The 24,348-nt window shown below is 43.6% G+C and overlaps 1 long non-coding RNA gene across 1 annotated transcript; it reads left to right on the forward strand.

Moving 5' to 3' along the window:
• The first annotated feature begins 6,478 nt into the window (after positions 1–6,478).
• On the forward strand, positions 6,479–20,697 carry LOC111098495. The gene is made up of 4 exons (XR_005368445.1): positions 6,479–6,883; positions 8,396–9,063; positions 9,429–9,499; positions 20,309–20,697. It is a non-coding gene; the product is annotated as an uncharacterized LOC111098495 (long non-coding RNA).
• The last annotated feature ends 3,651 nt before the right edge of the window (positions 20,698–24,348 follow it).

Genomic DNA, 24,348 nt, shown 5'->3' on the forward strand with positions numbered 1-24,348 from the left:
CTAGGCGATGTGTGGAGGATACAAGAATACCAGTTCCCTACACTTCCAGAGACCACCCCCCCACCCCCCACCCCCACCCCCAGAGCTCCCAAGTTCAGAGGAGAGAAACAAAATTAGATGCAGAAGGAACAGACTGTCCTGGGACTGGTAGTGGTTAGAGACATAGTGGAGGGAGTTTGAATTTGAACTATTTTAACCAGCATGGAAAGGACATGGCAAATAGTGTGAACCAAACGCTTTCTAATATCTCACCCAGGTATTCCTAAGAGGGCTTCAGGATGAAATGTCTTGAATTAGTACCAAGAAGGCCATGAGGACAACAACTGATCTGGCCATCTGCCCTTACAGAGAAAAAAAGTCAACATTATTTAGGCACAGCTTTTAGTTAGAAATAAATATGAACAGGAGCAGAAAATTAAGACTCTAAGTGTGAAGGGAAGAGTCACATCCAGTTGCTTTGGCTCCTTCCCATCTTGCCTTTGCTGTGTTCCAGAGCCCTCGCCTGCCTGACCCTTGGTTTCTCTCCAGCAGCTGGTATATATGGGATCCTGAGAGGATGAGTAAGATTATTAATTCAAAACTTAGAGAACATAGCAAGATTTGCTAAACAAATGATGTGAGAAAGGAACGTTTTTCTTAAACCAGCCATTCATTGTTAAGTCCTTTCCAAGACAAGGTAAGGTAAAAAAAAATAACTAAATAAATTAAAAATTAATATCGAAGTTAAATAGGGAGAAGTGACATTGGTGCTTATAAAAATTTCTTAAATGTAGAAATATACAACTAAAATCCACCAAGTCATCAGTAGCATCCATAAAGTCAGCTAAAGAAAAAAATCACATCAGAAGGGGAAACATTTTGGGGCACCTGGATGGCTCAGATGATTCAGCGTCTGATATTTTATTTTAGCTCAGGCCATGATCTTAGGGTCATGAGATGGAGGCCCACGTTCAGCTCTGCACTGGGCCTGCTTAAGATTCTCTCTCTGTCTCTGTCTTTGTCTCTCTTTCTCTCCCTCTGCCCCTTCCCTGCTCTCTCCCTCTCTCTCTCTCTCTCTCTAAAAACAAGACAAAACAAAACAAGACATGTTTCATGAGAAGGAGAAACATTCTTTACAGAAGGTGCAGTGATGGTCTGCAGAAATCAGCTTGTGCCTTAAGAGTGAGCGTCATAGAAGAATGTGCAGGCCATATCCCCAAATGGAAAGTATTGCTTCTGTTTATGGAAGAAATACGTTTAAACTTGAATGTCAGAAAAGCGCACATGAATCAATTAGTGGCTGACTGAAGCAATTGAAATGCATCCAATTTCCTACCTGTAAAAGGTAATAACAAATGATAATGGCCTACAATGAGATGTGAACACTGAGAAGCTGAAACACCAGTGTAAAAGGGAAGTGTTTGTATGTTCAAACAAACACATGTATGCACACATACTTACACACACAAAACAGGATTTGTGCTGCTCAATTACATCAACAGGAAGTCCTTCTCTGGAAAAAGTAATAGGGCTGAAGATTGTGTCCAAAGCAAATCAATGCTGTCCCTGATGGGAGCTTGGGAGGAAAAGGAGCCATACCCTGGAGTAAATGGCTGAAGCTACCTGCAGAGGAACACTAGCCTAACTTCTCTAGCGAAGAGGGAAGGAAAAGCTACCCTGTTCAGGTTTCATTAATACATTTATAGAATATATTAAGAAAGTACAATTCTAATGTGGGCCAAATCCAGAAGGACTTTGTAAGTTTATACATAAGCATTCTATCAGTCTATAATGTGTCCTTGAACTCACCAAGGCTTTCTGAGAAGATATCATCACTTCCTTCCAGTTCTATTCTGTTTTTTGACTTTTTCTTTTAATTTAAATTCCAATTAGTTGACATACAATGTTGTGTTAGTTTCGGGGGCACAATATAGTGATTTAGCCCTTTCATACAACACCCAGGGCTCATCACAGGTGCCCTCCTTAATCCCCACTCCCTATTTCCCCCATCCCCCTCACCCACCTCCCCTCTGGGAACCATCAGTGTGTTCTCTATAGTTAAGAGTCTGTTTCTTGGTTTGCCTCTCTCTCACTTCCTTCCAATTTTAATCTAATTGGGTAGATAAAACAAATGCATATGAAAGTACAGGCTGTCTACAGCAATGGATGAATGAAGAAAGTGGTTTAGTTGCCTGGGGGCACAGGGAGTCAGAGAGCAGAAGAGCATGTGCTATGGGATTAGCCAGAGAAGGACGTTTATTAAATAAACAGATCTAAAGAATTTACTTAGACTTGAAATGTCTTAGCTCTGACCAGGATGCCCAAATAAATCATCACAAGGAAACTTGCTGAGTATCTCCAGGACTTAGGACACTGTGAGGCTTCCTATCTGCAAAGTACCTTACATGTGTTATTCTCTTTAATCCTGCCACCACCACCAAAGGCATGTTCTAACACCATCCCTGTTGTTCAGGTGAGGAAACTGAGACACAGAGAGGCGAATCACTTTGCCTCAAGTGACAGAACTAGTAAGTGGCCTGTGATGTTGACCACCACTCTCTCCCTAGCTAGAGAGTAAATGCTCAGTAACTGTCTGGGTTTCCAGTCAAGCAGAAAGGCTCCCAGAAGTCTCAGCATTAACCCAGTATTTCTGCTAAAGTAACAACTGCTTTGAAGCACAGATATTTGGTTTGGAAATCTCAGAGATATCAGTGTATTATACAACACAGCAATCATGCAGAGGATTTTCAGTGAACTACTACCAGTCAAGATATTCACCAATTAAATGTTGAAGGGTCTTCTCTAAACATTCCATTCAGCTTATGATGTTCATTATAACAAGCAGAATCTTGGCAACATTTTTCTTTCCCAAACTAGAATGTCTGACTCTGCCTAGTTGTGTCAGTAGAGGTTAGGTTTAATGCATACAACCTGATTTCTGGGTTTAGTCTTTGCCCCTTTTAAACCTATAAGAGGCTCAATTAACATCCATAGCAATTGGAAGTCTTATGCAGTGACATTTTGGAACAATCCAAGAAATATTTACCTTTCACCGAGGTTTCATTTGAGGTGATCCAGTGGTCTCTGGTGGAGACCACCCCCTTTACTAAGATGCGGCCTGATAGAGTATTAGGGTTAAATAGCACAAAATGCTAAGATTCCCAGCACTTCTTGTGGCATCAGGAATGTGTTACATTGTTTTCTTATAGCCACTCACACATGTTTGGGCCCCATTATTATAGTTAATATATTACACAAATCACTTGGATTTTTCTCCTTGGTATATTAGTAGAAGAGTATCCATTATGCAAAAACACATAAGTAATGTGAGACCTAAAATATATGGCTAATAAACCAGAGAGAGCACTTAACCCTGATAAATTCTAAGGTGAGTACACAAGGGAACATACACAAGGATGGCTCTTGCAGTGCTGTGGTGTTTGGGAACTGGAAGCAATGTGGGTGAATGCCACTGGGGGTGTGGATGGGGAAAGCATGGTGGAAGCCCAGACTGGAAGCCTCTGCAGCAGACAGGAACAACAAATTGGATGGAGTGAAACATGGGATGGAGTGAAACATTAACTATCTGAATGAGCCTAGAGTACAATGCATTTACATTAAAAAAAAAAAAGTACAGGCACAAAAAGCAGCAAAACACATTTTTATAAGAATCCATATGAACACACGTATATACTTGTATCTGCATCAGGTGTGCTAGGATGGCTGCCCACGGTGAGGGTAAGAAACTTGCAGGGAGGATGGAGTAAAATGGAATAAATAAATCAAATGAGAGAGGGCCTTGCATGGACCAATGAAGACCATACTATGAACTGACAGATATGAGGAACTGAGCACTGCCTCTGAGGTCCCAATCCCAGAGAAGTACATTTAGCCTCAAAAGGTTTTAATCTTGGGTGCTCAGCCCGGTGGCTCCTGAGTGAGGTGTTTGTAAGGTTAATGATTGCTAGGTGGGTTTCTTAAGCTCCCTGGATTTGCTTGGATGCTCTTTAGGTCAGAGGCTTTCAACCTTAGCTGCATGGGAGAGACACTTGGGGAGAAGTAAAAAAAAAAAAAAAAAAAAGCCACTTCTGGGCCCCACCCCTAGAATTTCTGTGATAGGCCAGTGGCAAGGCCCAGGCATCTGTATTTTTCTAGAGCTCCTCCATATAATTCTAATGTGTATCCAGGATTGAGAACTCTTGCTTTAGGCTTTTGCGTTTTCTTTTCTAGTTGCCAATGTTGCATTCTTTGGCATTGGAAAAGAGACTGCTGAAATCAGATAATTTCCTTTTGCCAAACATTAATCTCATGGTTAACAGAGAACACCAAAGATAGCATAATTCATGTATTCATTTGATTATACAATTAAAACTGTTGGCTGGGTCACTGTGTATGCATAGGGTGGGTACTGCATAATTCTAGGGGATGTATGCACAGGGTAGTTTATGCAAATGAAGCTCCTTGGAGTCGACCAGTGCACAACCTGCTCTGTTGTACAGAGCAGCCTGAGTGTCCACTGTGTGACACACACTGGGCTAAGTGTCTTGGCTCCATTGGTGAACAAGATGACATGGTCACTGCTCTGGTGGAACTTCTAGCCTCCAGGGAGGGTGGTCGCAATGTGATTTCCACGAAGTATATGGCTGTGCAATGGTGGGAAGGGCACCTCAGGAGCTCAAGTCAGGGCCCCTCACCCAGTCTAAGTGTCATGGAGGGCTGGCGGGAGGAATTGAAATTTGGATCAAAACGTGAAAGATAAGCACATAGGATGGTCTGGGGTGTAGCAGAAGGACAGTGCTATCCACCAAGAGGAAGATCCCTGACAGGGTACAGAGATTTTACTGTGCTCATAACATAACAAATGAGCTGAAAGAAAGAGTGAGTGGACCTGACGCACGGTTGAGAAACTGGTACTCCAAAGGAGGGCAAGGTCTGGCTACAAAGGCAGCTGTGGACCAAGAAGTTAAGACCAAGTTAAGAAGTCTGGGCATTATCACATGGGTACTGGGGAATAAAATAATAAAATATGAGACTGATAATTCTGGCAGCAAGTACAGTTGAGCAGTGGGGAGGCAAGAGTAGGCACAGAGGACAAGTTAAAAGACTACTGTGCAGATAGTAGTAAGAGTTGGAGTGGCTTGGACAAGGCCTGGGAAAGAAGAGAAAGGGACATGTGTGAAGGATATCCCAGAAACACAGGCCATGGAGACTGCCCAAGGGAGAGGGTTGACACTAGACAGAGGTGGGCCATTCACTGAGTTAAGGCACAGAAAAGAGAAGATGGGGTGGAAAGAGGCAGAGAAAGTTGGGGATTTTACTTGAACTTGTTGGTTTTGAGGGGGGCTAGTCTTGCAGGCTGAGTTCCTGGGAAATAGGCTCTGAGTCACAGTTTGATGAACAGGGTGTTTCTTAGGGTATGCTCTTGAGTGCAACACAGGAAGGAGGGTGAAGAAATAGGAGTGGGCAGAGGCAGAGACCGAGCCGCAGGCAGGCCTAATGACAGCCTTGGCTGAGGCAGAGTATATTTTCCAAAGATGGCCACACCTATTTATGGCCCATCCCACATGTTCTTCTTACAGTGAGCTGGATGCTCCTCCATTAAGAGGTAGGGTCTACACTCCATGTTCTTGAACTTGGGGAGATTTTTAAACAGCTTGACCAGAGTGATGCTGCATGACTTCTGAGGCTAGGTCATAAATGGCAGTATGGCTTCTGCCTAGCTTCCTCTCTTGCCATATGCATTTTAGGAGCCTGGAGTCAACAAGTAAGAAGTTTGGCTTCCCTGAAGCTTCCACATTGGGAAAAGCATGTAGAGAGATCACACAGAGCTAGAGAGAGATGTGCAAGGAGGCCAGCGGTCTAGCCCTGTGCCGTTTGAGTGTGCCCAATCCAGGTGCCTAACACATGAGTGAGTGAAGGAGTTTTTAAATGCACCCCATCCTGGGGCACCTGGGTGGCTCAGTGGGTTGAGAGGCCAACTCTTGGTTTCAGCTCAGGTCATGGTCTCAGGGTTATGAGATCAAGTGGGTTCCATGCTCAGTAGTGAGCCTGCTTGGGAGTCCCTCTCCCTCTGCCCCTCCCCCTGCTATCTCTCTCAAATAAATAAATAAAATATTTAAAAATATATATATCCAGCCCCAATCTCTAAGCCACCCCAGCGACACTGAGTGGAGCAGTGATGAATGATCTCTGCTCCTTCTCCAACCTGGAGCCCAGCCCAGACTGAAGATTCATGAGCTAAATATGCGTTGCCATTGTCTAAAGCCATTATATTTGGAATGGTTTGTTACACAGTGCTAGAACACCAGCCCATCACTTCCCCTCTCAGGGAACTTTAGACCTAGGATGGCCTTTCAGAGCCGTTCCAAGTTGGGCCAAGATGGTGGAGGCTTTATATCCCACACTGATGAGTGATTGGATGCGACTGCCCAAGAAGTGGCGTGACCTTGGACAAAGGGAGTCTCTCTAACCAAGGCAATCCTGGAAGGGGTGGAAGGTTGGATGCAGACAGCATTCTCTGCAGCTGGGGCAGAAAGTACTTCCCTGAAGGGAGATCTGGACAGCACATTGCCGTGACTGCCAAAGCCAAGGACATATTGAGCCAACTACACAGTCTAGAGCTTGGAAGGGCATGCTGCTGGGAAATACTAGCCTGTGGCACAAAGTTTCATCCTGTGGTCTGGGGACAACCTGCACTGCATCATGTGAATGCAGCCCCTCCCCTGACCTGACAAATCGGCACTCAGGATGATGAGCAGTCTCCTTCAGATGATCCTCATGCCTGCTTAAATTGAGAATCTCTGGATAAAGATGATATCAAAACCACAGGGGAGTAGATGAGGGACTCCAGGGAGATTACATAGGACAAAATGAGAACCCTGGAACCCCACCACCATTTGCCAAGGTAAGAGTGGGGAACACAAGTGGTTTCCCATAGCAGCAGGCACCAGTAGCAAATGCAGATGCGAGTCCAGGAAGGGTGAGAACACTGGAGTATTTATTGGATTTGGAAACAAGGAGGTTCTTGTTGGCTCCAGCCAGGGAGTAAGGGTGGCTGTTAATCATGTGGGGGAGATATGGTGAAATTTATCCTGAGCTGCTTCCTGGCTAGGGTTCCTGGGGCAGAGGAAGGGACTAGAGGTAAGAAGAATCCCTGGAGGATTAAATGAGAGTTGTCTTGGGATGGGTCTTGGGGGCACCTGGGTGGCTCAGTAGTTGAGCGTCTGCTTTTGGCTCAGGTCATGATCCCAAGGTCCTGGGATCAAGTCCCACAGCTTCTTCTCCTTCTGCATATGTCTCTGCCTCTCTCTTTGTGTCTCTCATGAATAAATAAAATCTTTAAAAAGGAAAGAAAGAAAGAAAGAAAGAAAGAAAGAAAGAAAGAAAGAAAGAAAGAAAGAAAGAAAGAAAGAAAGAAAGAAAGAAAGAAACTGACAACAAAGGCAGCACAGAGTAAAATAGGAAAGAGTAAGTGAGTTGAGAAGCTAAAGGTAAGATTATAACCCATCAGGGAGATGAAGGACCAGATAAAGGAGCTAAACCCAGAAAGATGTTTTATTATCAAATAATCTTCATCCTTACACAAACCAAGGCAATTCAGAGGGGCTCTCATTTAAACAGTCACTTTAGTAGCCAAGAGAGCAAATGTGTTTGGAATCAACAGAATTTGGTTGGATTCCCAGCACACAAACTAGTATCTCCTTGGAAAGCCACTTAAGTTTTCTAAGCATTCGTTTCCTTATCTGCGAAATGGAGATAATTATGCCTAACCTGCTACTTTGCTGCAAGGACTGTAGCTCATCCATTCATTCGGTGAGGATTTACTAAGCTTTGCCATGTGCCAGACACCACACGAGCACTAAGACAGAGCACCGCAGGCCAGCCCATCTCCTCCTGGAGCTCGTCCTCTAGTGAGAGAGCCCAGCGTTGAATCGATTGTAACAATATCGACATCAGTGCAGTTGTGGTCAGTGCCCCGAGGCAAAAGAAAGACCGAATATGTTAGATGCTAAATAGTGCTTGGGCCGCAGCAGGGCCGGGAGGAGGGGTATTCACAGCCATCCTCACCAGGGGAAGGTGTTGAACCACCATGTTTGGGAAAATTTCGCCAAGAGAGATTCTATATTCAGTATCTGTAGCTTCTCTCTCTCTCTCTCTCTCTCTCTCTCTCTCTCCCCTGAGGAACTGTGGTATTTCACATTTTTCGTATCAAAATTAGTACTTAATTAGCACCATTAAGCACTTCCAGGGAGAGGCAAGCACACGGGGAGGAGAGAGGGCATCGTTTCTCTGCCTTTGAAATCACGCCTGAGCTTGGAGGCTGCATCACTCGAAATATAAACCTACTCTTAAAGTCATCACATATAAAAATGAAGATTTTTTAAAAGTGTTTTCTCCTTGTGCATTCATTTATTAGAAACAGCACGAAGATACTTTCCTGTGATGTTAATCTGTGCGGTGTATTGGCGCCTCTTTTGGTCTTTAAAAAAATGTCGAAGTTAATGTTGACATAAAGCTGAGTCCTCTGGCAGGGAAGTTGGCCGCGTGAGTCAGGAGCGAGTCGAGAGACATTTTACCACTTAGCAGGCAGAGGAGTCGCTGCTAATGGCCCCCCCGGACTCGCACGTCCACACCAAGCGTGGGATTTATACTCTGCGCAGCTCAGCAACATACTAGCTCCATTCACAGCTGAGGAAATTGAGACTCAGGAGTTGACGGAGCTTGCCCCGGCCGGATGTTTCCCAAAGCACCGGCCCCTACAGGCCGCTGTCTCTGGAAGAGGAAGAAGCCAGATGGAGCCGTGACGCCGGGGAAGGGGAGGTCCCTGTGAGGAGGGCAGCTGAGGGGCTCCCAGCTTCTACCCCACCTGCCACCCGCTGAGCACACCTCCGCCTACGTCAGCAGGCGCCAGTCGCTCACACCCGGCGACTTGGAGTCAGGGACAGTGTGGCCGGGCTCTGAGGGCAGACGGCGGGGTGGCTCAAGTGAGCCTGGGCCTGGGAAAATGCTGACTGGGCTGGGCCCAGAAAGGAACGTGGGCAGGTTAGCACAGCTGCAGCAGCTTGGCAGAAGTATGTTGTGCAGGTGAGAGAGAGAGTGTGTGTGTGTGTGGGGGGGGGGGGGGGTGTAGGAATGTGTGCATGAGAGAAGGTGCATGTGAATATCTGAGTGTTCTGTGAGCTGGCGTGTGTTCTGCACATGGATAGGTTGGAGAGCCAGCGTGCATAAGAAAGCACATGTTCCTGCATGTGTCTGAGAGCACATGTGTGAATTGAGTGTGGTAAGTCTAAGTGTGTGTGAGAGAGAGAGAGAGAGAGAGAGAGAAAGACTGTGCATCAAGGGTACAACTGGAAAAGTTCAGAAATAAAGGTGCTATTTAGTGCCTCTGGGTTATACCGAGGCACACCCGCCCCTGACTGCCCAGGACACCACTTGAAATTTCTTTACAGGGGAATCTGAAGGAACAGAATCCCAGCCTGAGCCATGAATCCCCGGGAGTGAAATTCCTACACACCAGCAGGTATTATTTAGAGCCTTTCTCAATTAGCAATCATAACACCTGAAGCTTTGAACAGTTGTTGTATGTTTATCTTTCTCTTCAAATTTACTCTGTTGGCTCTCATAGCCAGCCAAGTTCAAACAACCTTCTGTCTGGCAGCCACGAAAACAACGCCCCCAGCCCTCACCCCAAAGCAGTTACAACCAGACAGAGGTTGGAGCCGATTTCCACAAACTCTGTGTGCGTTCTTCTGCCTTTTTATTTAATTGTGCCTTAAGATGTATCTATTTCCATCAAGGATTCGAGGTAGCTTACAATATTAAAAACATGCGCCCCCCAAAAATGCTTTTTTTAAAGATTGTATTTATTGAGAGACAGCCTAAGTGTGGGGGGCAGAGGAAAGGGAGCTGAGAAGGGGACTCGACGTGGGGCTGAATCTTAGGACCCCAGGATCATCTCTGGAGCTGAAACCAGGTGCTTACCCAGCTGAGCCACCCAGGTACTTTAGAAACACACACACACAAAAAAACTCAGATCAAACCTCAGGAGAAGCCACAGGAGAAGAAAGATGTTTCAGGGTGTGTGTTCTGGTGCTTAATTTTCACTGATGGTAAAAGAGACACATTAGAAGCATAATAACCGAGTAATGGTTAAGACTGAGTCATTAGGAGCTACCCTGTCTGGATTTTAATTATTGTGCTGTTTGCTGAAATTCTCCAAGCCTTGCTTTTCCTGTCACTAGAAATGGGGACAACAATAGTACCTACCTCATCGGATGAAGAACCAAGTAAGCCAATACATGTAAAGTGCTTAACACAGTGTCTGGCACACAATAAGCAATCAATTCAGTTGTGTTGTCACACAGTTGTTTCACTGCCATTGTGGAATTTTAATTACCCCCACATTGTTGCTCTTTTTGGTTGTATGAGCAGACCTAGGTGGGATTTCTCTTTCTTTGGCCCCATGTGAAGACAGGTAAAGAGAATGTATTATTGGAGTCTGGCCATCCACTAGCCCCAAAGCGGACACTATGGACGAGTGCCCCTGTGCATGGCAGCAAGATTATTTGGGCTGCACCAGGGCCTGTGAAACTTGGGATTTCTTTTTAATTTTCGTTTTTAGTTTTGGCTTTGTTTGCAAGCTCTGTTGGACATATATGTGGGCCAGTTTGGCTTGTGGATTCTGCAATCACAGGTGTGGAGCTGAGCTGAGCTGAGTTGAGGTGATGCCGTGTATTCAGCTGCAGGTCAGGTCCACTGAGACTATTCCAGGAGTATAGTCCTAGAAGACCCATGGGCCTCTTTCTGGGCCAACTTGAGTTCTCTTGCTCTCTGAGAAACAACCTCTTCAGTGGAACCAATGTCAGAGAACACTGGTAGCCTATTTGGTGGACACAGCCTATAGCACCAATACCTCTGTGTGGGTTCTGCACTCCACCCAAAATACTTAGACATGCAGCCATCATATCCATTATTCTCTAATTATCATCAGTGGCCAAGTGAAAGATGATCAATCACTTCTCAAAGATAATTAAACATTCAGGAGAATCCCTCTGAGCCCACCCACCTCCCAGCTTCCCCTTAGCTTTGCCTTAGTTCTCTAGGTTTCTGAGGCCAGGGTCATCTGGACAGGCAGGTGTGGGGGAATTACCCCAAGAGCTATCCATCTAATCCTGCCGCACTATTTGTTTTCCATGTGGATATCTCCCATTCTCTCCCTGCAGCCAACGAGATGGGTTCAAGGGCTGCAGTGGTTCATTTTTTACCTCTGCATCCCCATCCCTGTCTCTCCCCCTCTGATCTACTTCGTGCCTGGCACTCAGTAGGTACTCTATAAATGTTTGTTGAATCAGAGTATGAGTATGAAAACAAGTGAACACGGGATCCCTGGGTGGCGCAGCGGTTTGGCGCCTGCCTTTGGCCCAGGGCGCGATCCTGGAGACCCGGGATCGAATCCCACGTCGGGTTCCTGGTGCATGGAGCCTGCTTCTCCCTCTGCCTATGTCTCTGCCTCTCTCTCTCTCTCTGTGACTATCATAAATAAATAAAAATTAAAAAAAAAAAAAAAAAAAAAAGAAAACAAGTGAACAAAGGAATGAGCTATTTCACAGAGAAAATGTTAAAGTGGAAGTAAACTCTAGAGGCCAACATGTACACTCAGGGAAACGGAGGCTGTGGCTGACTGAAGATGTGCGGAGCCTCAGCAGCAGGACTGGGGTCCAGGTACCGCCCTCTCGCTGTGCAGCTCTGCTACTTCTTATCTCCCTTCTTAATCTTCAGTTACCACTCTTCTCAGAGAGAGACTTTGGGAGTCTGTTGGGGTATGTGTCAGTCCCACCTCTCCCTGAAGTCATCATCAGCTCATTAACTAGGGTACAACTTGGCCTAGCCTCCCAACAAAACCAAATCAATAAATATTAAGAGCCTACTATGTCGACAGTCAGGTGAGAATGAGGGAAGGCAGGAAGCACAGAAGAGAGAAGCTGTGTGCAGCTTCTCTTCCTTATTAATGGTCAATCTGACACCCCAGGCGGAAGGGTGGCTCAGTGGTTAAGCGCCACCTTCACCCAGGGCGTGATCCTGGAGACCCAGGATGGAGTCCCACGTCGGGCTCCCTGCATGGATCCTGCTTCTCCCTCCACCTGTCTCTGCCTCTCTCTCTCTCTCTCTCTCTCTCTCTCTCTGTGTGTCTCTCATGAATAAATAAATAAAATTAATAAAAAAAATCACCCCAGTTCACACTCACAACACAGTCCTGAGGAGGAGGCAGCAGGCATGCTTGTTGGCTGTCTGCTAGGAAAGACGAGGTGGGAAGGTCTGAGGTCTCCGCTGGCTCTAGAGAAAGCCCCTTTCTCCCTCAGGCAAGAGGGAGGGGAGAATGTTGTGTAAATAATGAGTTCAAAACTGCACCCTGTTCATGTACCAGAATTCCAAGAATGATTAAACCTGATGATAGCTTCAGGATAAACAGAAATTTAACATTGCAGTTGCCTGTGCACTTTCTCTCTGTCTCTGTCTGCTCTGCTCTGTCGTACACAGGTACGCACACAGCCGGAACGTCTCCTACCTCCTAACTGGTCCATAGGAAGGCGGTGTAGTCTGCAAGGAAGGTAACACTGGGTGCACTCAGAAGATGTGACTGCTGTCGCTGCTCAGGCACTCCTTCACCGTGGTCCTAGCTTCCTAATTGTTCCAGGGCCCTACTTGTCCATTTTTAAAAAGTAGAATACCAATATCATTATTTACCTGCTTTGCAAGGATGCTGTGACTACACAGCTTGATAGACATAAACAATCCTTAGAAACTGAACTACTTTATGCTGAAATAGTCTTTCAAAGTCGAGTGTAGACTTCAACTAATTGATAGTAGGATAAATGTCCTTTTTTTAAGATTTTATTTATTTATTTATTTATTTGAGAGAGAGAGAGACAGCACAATGTGGGAGAAGGGTAGAGGGCGAGGGAGAAACAGCCTTCTCCCTGAGCAGGGAGCCAAACGGGGTTCAATCCCAATGACTTGAGAAGAAGGCAGACATTTAACCAACTGAGCCACCCAGGCACACTGGTAAGTGTGTCCATATAGGAGGAAGCACTAGAGAGCTTTCTGTCTCTCTTCTCTCTCTCCCTCTCTCTGTCTCTACCATGTGAGAACACGTGAGAAGGCAGTGGGCTGCCTTTGGCTCCCACCAAAGCTAAATGGGCTGGCACCTTGATCTTGGGCTTCCCAGTTTCCAGAACTGTGAGAAAATAAGTTTCTGTTCTTTAAGCTACTGTCTATGGTATTTTCTTACAGCAGCCACATAATGAAACTCAATAAATCAAAAAGGATAGAAATAATAGAGTATGTTCTCTGATCACTATGTAATGAAATTAGAAATCAGTGTAGGAAAAAAATTGAGGAAACTCATAAATATGTGGAAATTAAACAATACACTCCTATATAACTAATGGATCAAAAAAGAAATTAAAAGGGAAATCAGAAAATACTTTGAGGTGGGGCTCCTGGCTCAGTCAGAGAAGCCTGCAACTCTTGATCTTGGGGTCATGAGTTTGAGCCCCAACCTTGGATGTAGAGATTACTTAAATAAGTAAAAGTTAAAAAAAAAACACTTTGAAGTGAATGAAATGAACATACAATATATCAAAATGTATAGAATTCAGCTAAATCCCTGCTTAAAGGGAAATTCATAGCTGTGACTGTTATATTAAGAAAGGAGAAAGATCTTAAACCAATAACCTGATCTTCCACCCTGAGATACTGGAAAAAGAACAAACTAAACCTAAAAATGAGCAGAAGGAAGGAAATAATAAAGATTAAAGTGGAAATAAAGGAAGAGCTAATAAGAGAGCAGAAGGAGCAAAAACGATGCACCATGAGTTCACCAGCAGGATGGACATTGACCAACTGCTGGACATGGCCTACAGGCAGTTGATGCAGCTATACAACGCCCAGCAGGGACAGTCTCAGCCTGGATTTTTTGAGGAAGCAGCACTCACTGCTGAAGTACCTGCACAATGCCAAGAAGGAGGAGGCTCCCCACTTGGGGAAGCAGGAGGTGGTTAAGAGAAATTTATGGGACATGATCCATCCTGCTAGAGATGGTGGGCAGCATGGTGGGTATCTACAATGGCAAGACCTTCAACTAGGTGGAAATTAAATTAAAATAAATTAAATTAGGTAGAAATTGAATAAAATAGAGACTAGAAAGACCATAGGGAAAAAAATCAATTAAACCAAAAGCTGGTTCTTTGAAAAGAACAATAAAAGAGACAAACATTTAGCTACACTGACTAAAACTCACCTATAAATGGATTTGGATTTAAATGACATTTTACTATGGATAGAGACCTCAGACCTCTACTCATGCTTTACAATTGCCCAAGAAGCTGAAGTTTTTTGGTTTTTTAAAAGATTTTATTTATTTATCAGAGAGACAGTGCAGGGTGCAGGAGCAGGGGGAGGGGTAGGGGAGAGAGAGAAGCAGACTCCCCACTGAGCAGGGAGCCTGATGTAGGGCCTGATCCCAGGATCCTGGAATCATGACCTGAGCTGAAGGCAGATGCCCAATCAACTGAGCCACCCACATGCCTGAGGCCGAAATTTTAAATTTGGCTAAGGCAGAGGCAAGACTGGAAACTAAGTGTCCTGATCCCCATCTAGGGCTTATGACATTCTACCCCCCTTATCTAACTTCTCACACTATATCAAATGCTTGTATGTCAACTCATATTTGAAAGGCAATAGAAAAACCAATGAAGAGAACTTTGCCATGACATAAGCCGAGAGATCCTTGAGTAAGTCAAATCCTTGCTTCTTACTTTGTCTTCTGCGGAAGTCAACAAATGTCTTAATTTGACTCATTTGAAGAAGGGATCACTCTTCCAAGCATTGGTCCTATTTTCTCTGATTGCTTAAGAACAACCCAAGGCTATAATAGATGTGGGAAAAGAGAATTTAAATCATGCTTCAATAAACAGCTGTTCTCTTTCAGGGTTATACTGATTCTTTTGGGATTATAATCCTGCACAGGAAAAAGTTGAACAGTGGAGGAACCAGGGTATGCACTGTACTAAAGCATATGGTCTATTTTGGGGCAGCAGATTCCCCAGAACATTCCCTGAATCTCTCATAGTATTTCAGAAACACTGCCCCAGTGTGTATGGCAAAAGCTGCAATAACCCAACTCTGTGATTTCTGAGAGAATTCTTGATTCTTTTCTGAGGAAAGATGGCCTAGTGTTACTTCCAAGAACAAAATCAAAATTTCAGATGCTGCTCTGCTGGGAATCCCTAAGCTGGTCTCCCTATTGAGCAAGCACTTTATGGTAGCCCCTATCATCCCGTGTAGGGGCATGACCACTCTCAAACATCTAGATTTTGCCTCTGTAAAGTAATATTTTCTCACAACGAGAGACATACCTTTACAATATAGCTGAGCTCACTCTTCTCCTTGATAAGAATTTCATTCAGCTAATGAGAGAGTTAGGCAGGGAGAGGCAGGGAGAGGATTTTAGTTGCAGTCAAATGAACCTGGGTCAAAGGACAGAGTCTTATAGTCATAATAACAATAGATATTTCCTGAACACTTGCTATTAGCCAAATCATGTTAAAAGTACTGTATGTGGATTAACTCACTTAATCTAAAAAATTCTGATATAGGTACTATTTTTTACTCCATTTTATAGATAAGAAAACTGAGACAGAGTGGTTAAGAAATCTGCCCAAAGTCACAAGAGGCTGGGCTCCATTAAGTCTTTTATTTTTGAAACCATGCCACATATCCAACCTTTTAAAGGAATTAGCTTAAGATTTGGCTCCACCAAGCAGTGTTTGGAATTATATAAACAAAGCCTCTGTCTTACAGTTGAAAAGACTAAACTCTAGAGTGTTCACGAGTGTTCATGATAGGAGAGTTAATTACATAAGGAACAATCATATAGCTTTAGTTTCAGTAGTTAGAGACCATGACACCACACGTCTAGATAGGTACTTCTAAAACAATTCTGGATCTTTCTGGGAAAGGAGAGAGCCTTGCCCAAGGGTTCTAGAGCCTGGCTGCTCATTAAAATCACCTGAAGAACCTTTAAAAAAATACTTACGCCTAGGCCCATTGAATCTGAATTTCTGGTGCAGAGCTAGGATAACCGTATATATATTTTTTAATCACCCAGGGGAATGCCATGCGTAGTGAAGGTGGAAACCCACTCCCTTTGCCAGTATTTGATATATTCTTGCTGCTTGGCCATGCCAACACTCTATTTAGTTAAGAACTCACATGGTGACGGTAGAACAGGATTGGGGCATTTTAGAAAAGCAAAGTCAGTATGGCTGTTGGGATCCCAAATTCTTTCTGTGAATTAAGCACCACTCATATAGCACGTAACCATTTCTATATAAACATGACAAGTTAAAAGAAGGTAAGTGCTGGAGCAAATACAAGCTTTTGGAAGAAAACTGGCCTGTGTTTGTCTAATCCAGAAAGGCATCACCATACTTACCTGATATCTGCATATATCTCAGCCTTTGCCTTTCCCTCTCTTGGCATGCAAAGGCCTGAGGGTCGCAGACTAATCTCTGCGGTTAAAGTCTAAAGAGATTCAGTTATTAAAACAAAACAACAGCAACAAAAATAAAAGTGTGGGCCAAATGAAGGACAAGCAGTCTCTCTCAACAGAAAAAAATTAGCCCACTTGCCCAGAGGGCAAGTGCTAATGTACAGGACAGGAGGAAAGAAGTGGGAAGGAGATAGAATGCCATCTCTCCAGCCGCCTCCCACGCCCTCCTGAACAACATAAACACTCATTTGAGTCACTTTGCTTCTCCTTTTTTATCCTGCACAATGATAAAGACCATCCCTATGGTGTTTCAGGGCTCCTTATATAAACTGCATTTTGTCCATTTGAATAAATCAATTTGAAGGAGTCTTCTTTTCTTTTTTTTTTTTTTTTTAAGCCTGAGATCAAACAGAGGTGAAGGAAAGTGGGGAGTGGGGTTAAATGATCCATTTGAGATGTTTGCCTTGGGTTACACGAGAGGGAAAACGGAGCATGCACCACTGGGCCATGCAGTGCAGGGCTTTCCCAGCTTCGCACAGCATCATACAGGAAGGAGAGGCATGGGCTTACCCTGATCCCTAAAAGATTCAAGGTACATGTTGAAATCCAACTCCCTTTCTAAGGCAGAATTAACCTGAAGACATGAGTTAATAAAAGCTCTTTGATGAGCAGTGATGAGCAGTGACTAAAGCATCAGGATCCAAAGAAAACAATTACAAATGGAAAAGTAGCTGAAACCGTTCCTTATATCTGCCAATGAAATGCAAAGTGGGTGCTAAGAGCATTAAATGTGCCGGTGATTTGTACCTACGATCAATTTACCTGTGATCAGACACTGAAGACAGACGATGTTATTAAAATTGTCACAGTGGTGACAGCTAGTGGTCTTGCTTTGAATTCCAAAACCTCTGAATTTTTATGAATTGTCCTCTCTTTTGCACATTTCATAGCACACGCAGTAGGACCCAGCTGCCACACTCTCATTCCCCACCCCCTCTTCTACCGCCTCATCTTTTAAGTTTTGGCCCACATGCTAATGACAAAGGGAGCACCAGGAGGGAAGGCTTTCCACTCCAAGATGCTTTGGTGCCCAGCATGGGCTGGAGTCAGAGAAGGAGGGGGTTCATCCCCACCAGAGGCTGAGTGTCTCAAACAAGAGCCTCTGCTTTTTTGTCTGAGGAGGAAAGCCTTCATGAGGAGGCTGATCATAAGAAGAGATAGGGATACTGTTGGCCAAGGTTTCTTAACCCTCTTTATTTCTGGCTTGCATATTCACTGACAAAAATCTACATTGTTAAGGAGCCGTCTGAAACCTTTTTATATGCATTTAAACAAAGTGAATTTGCTTTCTCTAATTCCCTAGAAGGAGGGAGGAGAATCACTATTTATTAAATTTTGAAGTATTCCAGGTCCCTTACAAACGCCCTCATTTTAAATGCTGTAACCACCCAGTGAGGTCAGCATTATTAGTTCTCTTTTATACAGATAAAGAAAATAAGATTCAGAAAGGGGAGATAACTTTTCCAAGGTCACTCAGTAAACCCATGGTGGAGCCAGGTTTCAAGCTTAAGTGTGCTGGGTTCTGGGACCCTCATTCTGCTTCTCTATAGAGGTAGAATGCTAGTTTTTCCTTTTTGGCCCATCATTATCTTCCTTCAATTCTCTTGCCTCCTATCCTGAAGGGTGGTTTTATCAAGGACAGCATCTTCCCCCCACATGTTCCTCCTTCCTAATGACGGAGCAGTAGCCCCTGATTGGGCCCCTAGACGGCCTTAGCACAAGTGTGCGAATTTCAGAGCAACTGAAACCTTGACAAACTTTTGTTACTGGAAGAAAGGATAAATGATAGCCTGTCTTCTGATATTCCAATCTTGCTTTTCTCTAGCTCTTTTCATGGTCCTTCTTGATAATATGGGGACATTTCTGTTCCAGCTTAGGTTATAAGGAAGGGTTAAAAGCTTGGGCTCTGAAGTAAGATAGAGCCGAGTTAAAATCAATGGCTTGGCTTTGTGTAAGTGACTTCAGTTTGTAAAATGAGGATGATTGTGGAATTTTGTGAGCAGTAAACGAAATAATGCAAGCAAAGAGCTTAGAGTGGCAGCTGGCACATGGAAGTGACCTTGTTATTGTTTCTCCTCCTCCTCCTCCTCCTCCTCCTCTTCCTCCTCCTCCTCCTCCTTCTCCTCCTCCTTCTCCTCTTTATTACTATTATGACTTCCTCTGGAAATAGGAGGCAGGGCAGGGGCGCAGAATTGTATGTCTGCCAAGACGGCACAGTCTGGTGTGTCAGTTCTCAGCCATCAGCAGGTTCTCAGGGACCAGTAGGGAAGCTGTAGGCAGGGGAGGCAATGCGGTTGCAACTGAGGCAGGTCCTCTTGTCTTTGCCCTTTCCTCTGGCTCCAGAGACCTCATTGGTAACATGATTAAGAACTGGGGATGGAAGTTGGAGGATTGTGGGGAACAGAATAGAAAGAGCTACCAAGATTGGACCTTGTGTGAAATACAACTGTATGAGCACAACAGAAACGATGTGGGCTTGGGATTTAACCAAATATGTTCCAATTTGCCTTCACTGTTTTTGAGCAATTTACCTTCGGGCACATTATTTCATCTCTCCTAGTCTCAATCTCTCTACCCTAATGTTTATTGAGCTGCTTCATATGCCAGGTACCTTATTGATCAATTTGTATATATATGCAGGCTTACAATCGCATGCACTCTGCAAGCTGTATTGATATTCTAGTCTATTTTATGCCACTGCCTGTGAATATCTCTTGAGCCATATATTGTGCTGGAAATGGGGATGGGATTGTCAACTAGGCAAGCTTGCTCCTTGCCCTTATGTAGCTTGTATTCTGGGGGTAATTTGAGGTATGAGTGAGTTACCATGTCTGGCACGCTGTGACCTCAGTAAATGTCTGTTCTCTCCTCCTTTGCTGAAATTCACTCCATTGTGTTCCAAATTCAACTATTAAGCTGATCACATAAAATTGACAGTTTTAGAATCAAAATGGGTCAAGGAGCAGCAATTGCATATGGTCTGAGATAGCATGAAAAGGGAGAAGGCCTGCCTTGATTTAAAGCAGTAATAGTAGCAACAACCTCCCAGTGGAGCTTGAGTGGCACTGTTTTTCTTGACTTCCCAGGAAGGCAATTCCACCCCTTGCTTTGTTAAACCTGGTTCTAAAAGCAAGGCATCAAAACAGACTGTTGAATGCTCACTGAGGTAGAAAACCAGAGCCCAACAACAGCGTCCCACACTAGGAGCCAACAGGTGGGAACAGGGGAATGGCAGGTGAAACAGCAAACAGAGATAGGCTGGCTGGCTCGCTGCCCACCTGGACAGACTGACCGACCAGACAGCCTTATCCCAGAGCAGGAGAACACTGCTGGCCTTTCTCCCGGAAGCCAATCTAATGAAGAGACAAGCGCTCCAGAAAAAAACAGTACCCATTTGAATCCAAGTGAGGGGGACGCCCAGAAAAATGTACTTTGCCCAAAACTAATTTTCCTTCTGTAAAAATTGGGCAGCTCAAATAATTAGACTCTGCTAATTTCTAAATGCCCCCACACAAGCATTTGATTATCAAATCTCATTAATAGTGCTCTCAAGGACAATTATCTATCATTATGGATGTATTGCTTTACACTTTTAATTAGGATGATAATGTCCAGTGTAAATAAAGCCTTCTTTGCTAATTTCAATTGCGCACAATGAATAGCCTTCTTTTCTTTTTCTTTTTTCTTTTCTTTTCCTTTTCCCTCCTTTTCCCCTAGGGTCCTCTGGACTGAATTTACTCTGGTTCCTAAAGTGTGGCAAAAGTAAACAAGATTTTGTTTGGATTCTACTCTTCAATTTCTCTGGACTAAAACACACAAAACTGCCAGAAAGTTATCCCAATGAAAATAATTATGAGACTAGTATGAGACTAGTTTCAGAAAATGTTATAGAACAAAGCAAAACAAAACAAAAAACATCTAGAGGTTTTTATAATCAAAGAGTTGGGTGGGAGAACAACTGACTTATTTCCAATTGCTTTGTATTTCCACAGAATGGTAAACAATATAAAAATTCATATTAAGCATGCCTGGGTGGCTCAGTGGTTGAGCGTCCGCCTTTGGTTCAGGGCGTGATCCTAGCATCCCGGGATCGAGTCCCACATTGGGCTTCCTGCATGGAGCCTGCTTCTCGCTCTGCCTGTGCCTCTGCCGCTCTCTGTGTCTCTCATGAATAAATAAATAAAATCTTTAAAAAAATTTTTAATTAAAAAAAATAAAAATTCACGTTAAATTTTAGCTAAATGGGTATTCAAGTCATTACAAAAAGGATCCCACATGGTAGATTAAATATTTCACATGATTACATCAAATTCAGTTACAAGAACTAAAAATAATCAATATAAAATTTCTGAAAAATGAGGTGAAATAAAGAATACACACACCCACAAAGAAATAAAAATCATTGAAATAAGTGACTTTAGTCTTTCCTTGTGGCCATTAGTGATCTTCATCTAGTTAGTGAGAATTGACTAATCTCTGGGGAATGTGCTAATGGTCCCCAGGGTACAGGTGTCCCTCACCTGACAGAGCTAGCTTGTCTCTGGAGAAACCGCTGGGCTGGCAGAGAGCAGTCAGGAATGGATGCCACGCCTCGCTTAGGAGAACAAGAACATCTCCCCAGTCTGTTCTAAATGCTGTTCTGAGGCTAAAAATAGAGCAAGACTTATTAATGGGTTTGAAGTTTGAGAGCGGAGTGGAAAATAACTGGTAACAAAAATGCCAACTTAGGTGGTTAAGATTGAATGATTATTGTATTCTTTCTCTCTACAGTGATTATTGAAATGAATTCCATTACTTTTGCAGTGAAAAACTAGGAAATAAAAAATATGTGATGCTATTGGGGTGCCTGGGTGGTTCAATTGGTTATGTGTCTGGCTCTTGGTTTGGGCTCAGGTCATGATCTCAGGGTTGTGGGATCCAGCCCTGCTTGGGGCTCTACGCTCAGTGAGGAGTCTGCTGGAGATTCTACTTCTCCCTCTGTCCCTCTCCCTACTCATACACAAACTCTCTCTCTCTCAAATAGATAAATAAATCTTTAAAAATATATATAATGATACTATATAGGGTAACTAAAAAATACTATCTTAATTGACCTATTTAAGGGGGTTTTATAATTGTTTTGATGATTTACTCCTGATCCTTCAGTTGAATAACTGTTCATTTTTGGGTACCATATCCAGGTGGGATTTATTCTAGGAATGCCAGGCTAATTAAATATTCAAAAAGCAATTAACAATCAACCCATCATACCAAAAGGCCAAAGGAGGAAAATCATATGATCATATCAATAGATGCAGAAAAGGTATTTGACAAAATCCAACACCCTGAAGAACAGTTTAACTTAACTAAGGCTTCTTGTTGCCCCAGGGAAAAGACCCCCTTCTTCCTCTCATTGCTTTTCTTTTTTCTTTCTTTTTTTTTTTTTTTTGATTTAGAAAGTGCTCCAAAATCTTTAGGGATGAGTCAAACTTAACCAAAGCCGTGTTGGTCCAAACTCCTATCCAGATCTACTCTATTTAAGAATGTTGGATAGCAGGAAGCGTAGTCAGGTGACATTCCTGGGTGGAGTGCTAGCTAGTTGCCAAGACAGGAGAAGGCCGCTAAGAGACTTTTTGGCAGGCAAGGTGAATGGACTGGACAACGGCCAGCATTTTCCATTTGCACCTCACCAGAGACATAACTGTCCTGACAGTCTGAAAGGCCCCTGTAGTGACCTCTGTTGGCTTTTTCTATTGGGACTGTATTCCTCTTCCCAGCATTGCCTTGGGGACCCTTCCCCTTGTCCTCATGGATACCATTTTGGTGGGTCTATCGGTCAAGGTGCTGGGGTGGGCAGGCAGGAGGCCATTTGGCCAGAGCTAGGCCAGTTAGATGTTTTCTCTCTGGGATCTGAGTCTTGAGCTAAGGGGCAGAAGACAGTGTGCCAGCCTTGTGAGGAGACCATCCACCCATTCCTGCTGACTCAGAACCTGAGAGTAGCCCCAGTTTTTGTCCATCCTGAGCCTGAATATTTGGATTTCTTCTTAAATCTGTCAGTTATTTATATGCTTTCCACTGAAATCCATTTCTGGCTAAAGTATCCAGAACTAATTTCTTCTGATTGAATCCTCAGAGACATAACTCATTCAGTCTGTGTGTGCACACATGCGTGCATGCACTCATGTGCGTGTTTTGCCCTGGATGCAGGGTCTGTTCTCTGTATTCTTAGTCAATCATATAACAAATACATATTCAGTCTACTACATATATTCCTTTCACTAACATCTAGGTCACTGAGCTAGAAACAGAAAGTGAAAAAAGGAGTAAGAGTCACTGTTTTGCTTTGAAGCTATGGAGTGTGTGTGTGTGTGTGTGTGTGTGTGTGTGTGTGTGTGTTTATGTGTTGCCAGGAGAAGAATCCCACCAACTTACCACACCACGTTTTAGAAAGTGCCTTTTGGATTATGAACCCAGTCCTTCTAAATTGGTGGCAGTAGGGTTGGTGTGGGGAGTGGTAGCTATTTCTCCTGCATGATCCTGCCTGCTGCAAAGAGAACACTTGATCTAATCTAGACCAATCATATTTTTATCCTAGAAACTTAGAATGGGGAAGGGGCAAGAGGAGTGAGAGAGAAGGAGAGAGAAAGAGAGGAGTGCCAAGAGGGAGGTTGAGAGAGAGTCAGTGGGTTTCCTGCATTTGGGTCAACCATAAAAACTTGAGTGGAATGGGAAGTCGTCTTCTGCCCATCGAGTGGATCGATAGCAGAGCAAGGTAGTATGCCAAGAAAGAAGAACCAGCAGAACCATCAGAGAGAGACCAGGAGGAGAGGCAATGAGAGGGTGCCCCGGCTCTCTAACCACACAGCAATGGGCCACAGCTCCTTTCTGAGACTATCTGCACATCTGCCTTTGGATTCTGTGATCCCTGGACCCCAATAATGTAATCCCACTGGCAAAACAAGTTCAAATACTTGCAACTCAGAGTTCTAATTAGAATGACATTCTCTAAGGGTAAGAAGAGACAAGAGCCTTGTAGATGTTGCTTGTACATAGTAGGTAGTAGCATTTCATTCCCCTTTCATTAGAACCACAGAACATTCACCTTTCCTTGCATCCCTAAATGCTACGGTAGGTCTTATATTTCACGTTGTGCCTTTCGCTGACTCCTTTAAGTGAGATTAATTGAATTCTGTTTCATAATGGAAAATAACTATATACAAATGTAGGTTCCTGTTTTTTATATTTAAGGTAACTACTCCCAAGATACTTGTAAAATTAGATATTGCAATATTGGCATATTATGCTTTCATTGCTATGATCTACTGCAGCTCAATAGCCTCCATTTATATGTTCCATGAACACAGAACATATTATCACCACAGACTAAGATTTGAAGCCAGTCTGACATTCACATTGCCCTTCACAAGGACACCATCAGAGGTCACATGGTGAATTTTACCAATATAGGCTGATAACTGCACAGGACATAAAACCAAATCTTTTCCTATGACAGTTGCCATGACTAAGAATTCTTTGATCCCATTTAAATTCTCATTGACATCATTCATTAATAGAGCTACCTAGAGGGTACTGTTTATACTTGTGCACTCACCAATAGAATATACCACTGATGATTTTAGTTATTTATTTTTAAATTTTATCTAATTTATTCATGAGAGACACAGAGAGAGATGCAGAGACATAGACAGAGGGAGAGGCAGGCTCCTCACAGGGAGCCTGATGTGGGACTTGATCCCGGGCCTGGGATCATGCGCCCC

Source organism: Canis lupus, chromosome 13 (genome assembly GCF_011100685.1).
Source record: "Canis lupus familiaris isolate Mischka breed German Shepherd chromosome 13, alternate assembly UU_Cfam_GSD_1.0, whole genome shotgun sequence".
Lineage (NCBI taxonomy): Eukaryota > Metazoa > Chordata > Mammalia > Carnivora > Canidae > Canis > Canis lupus.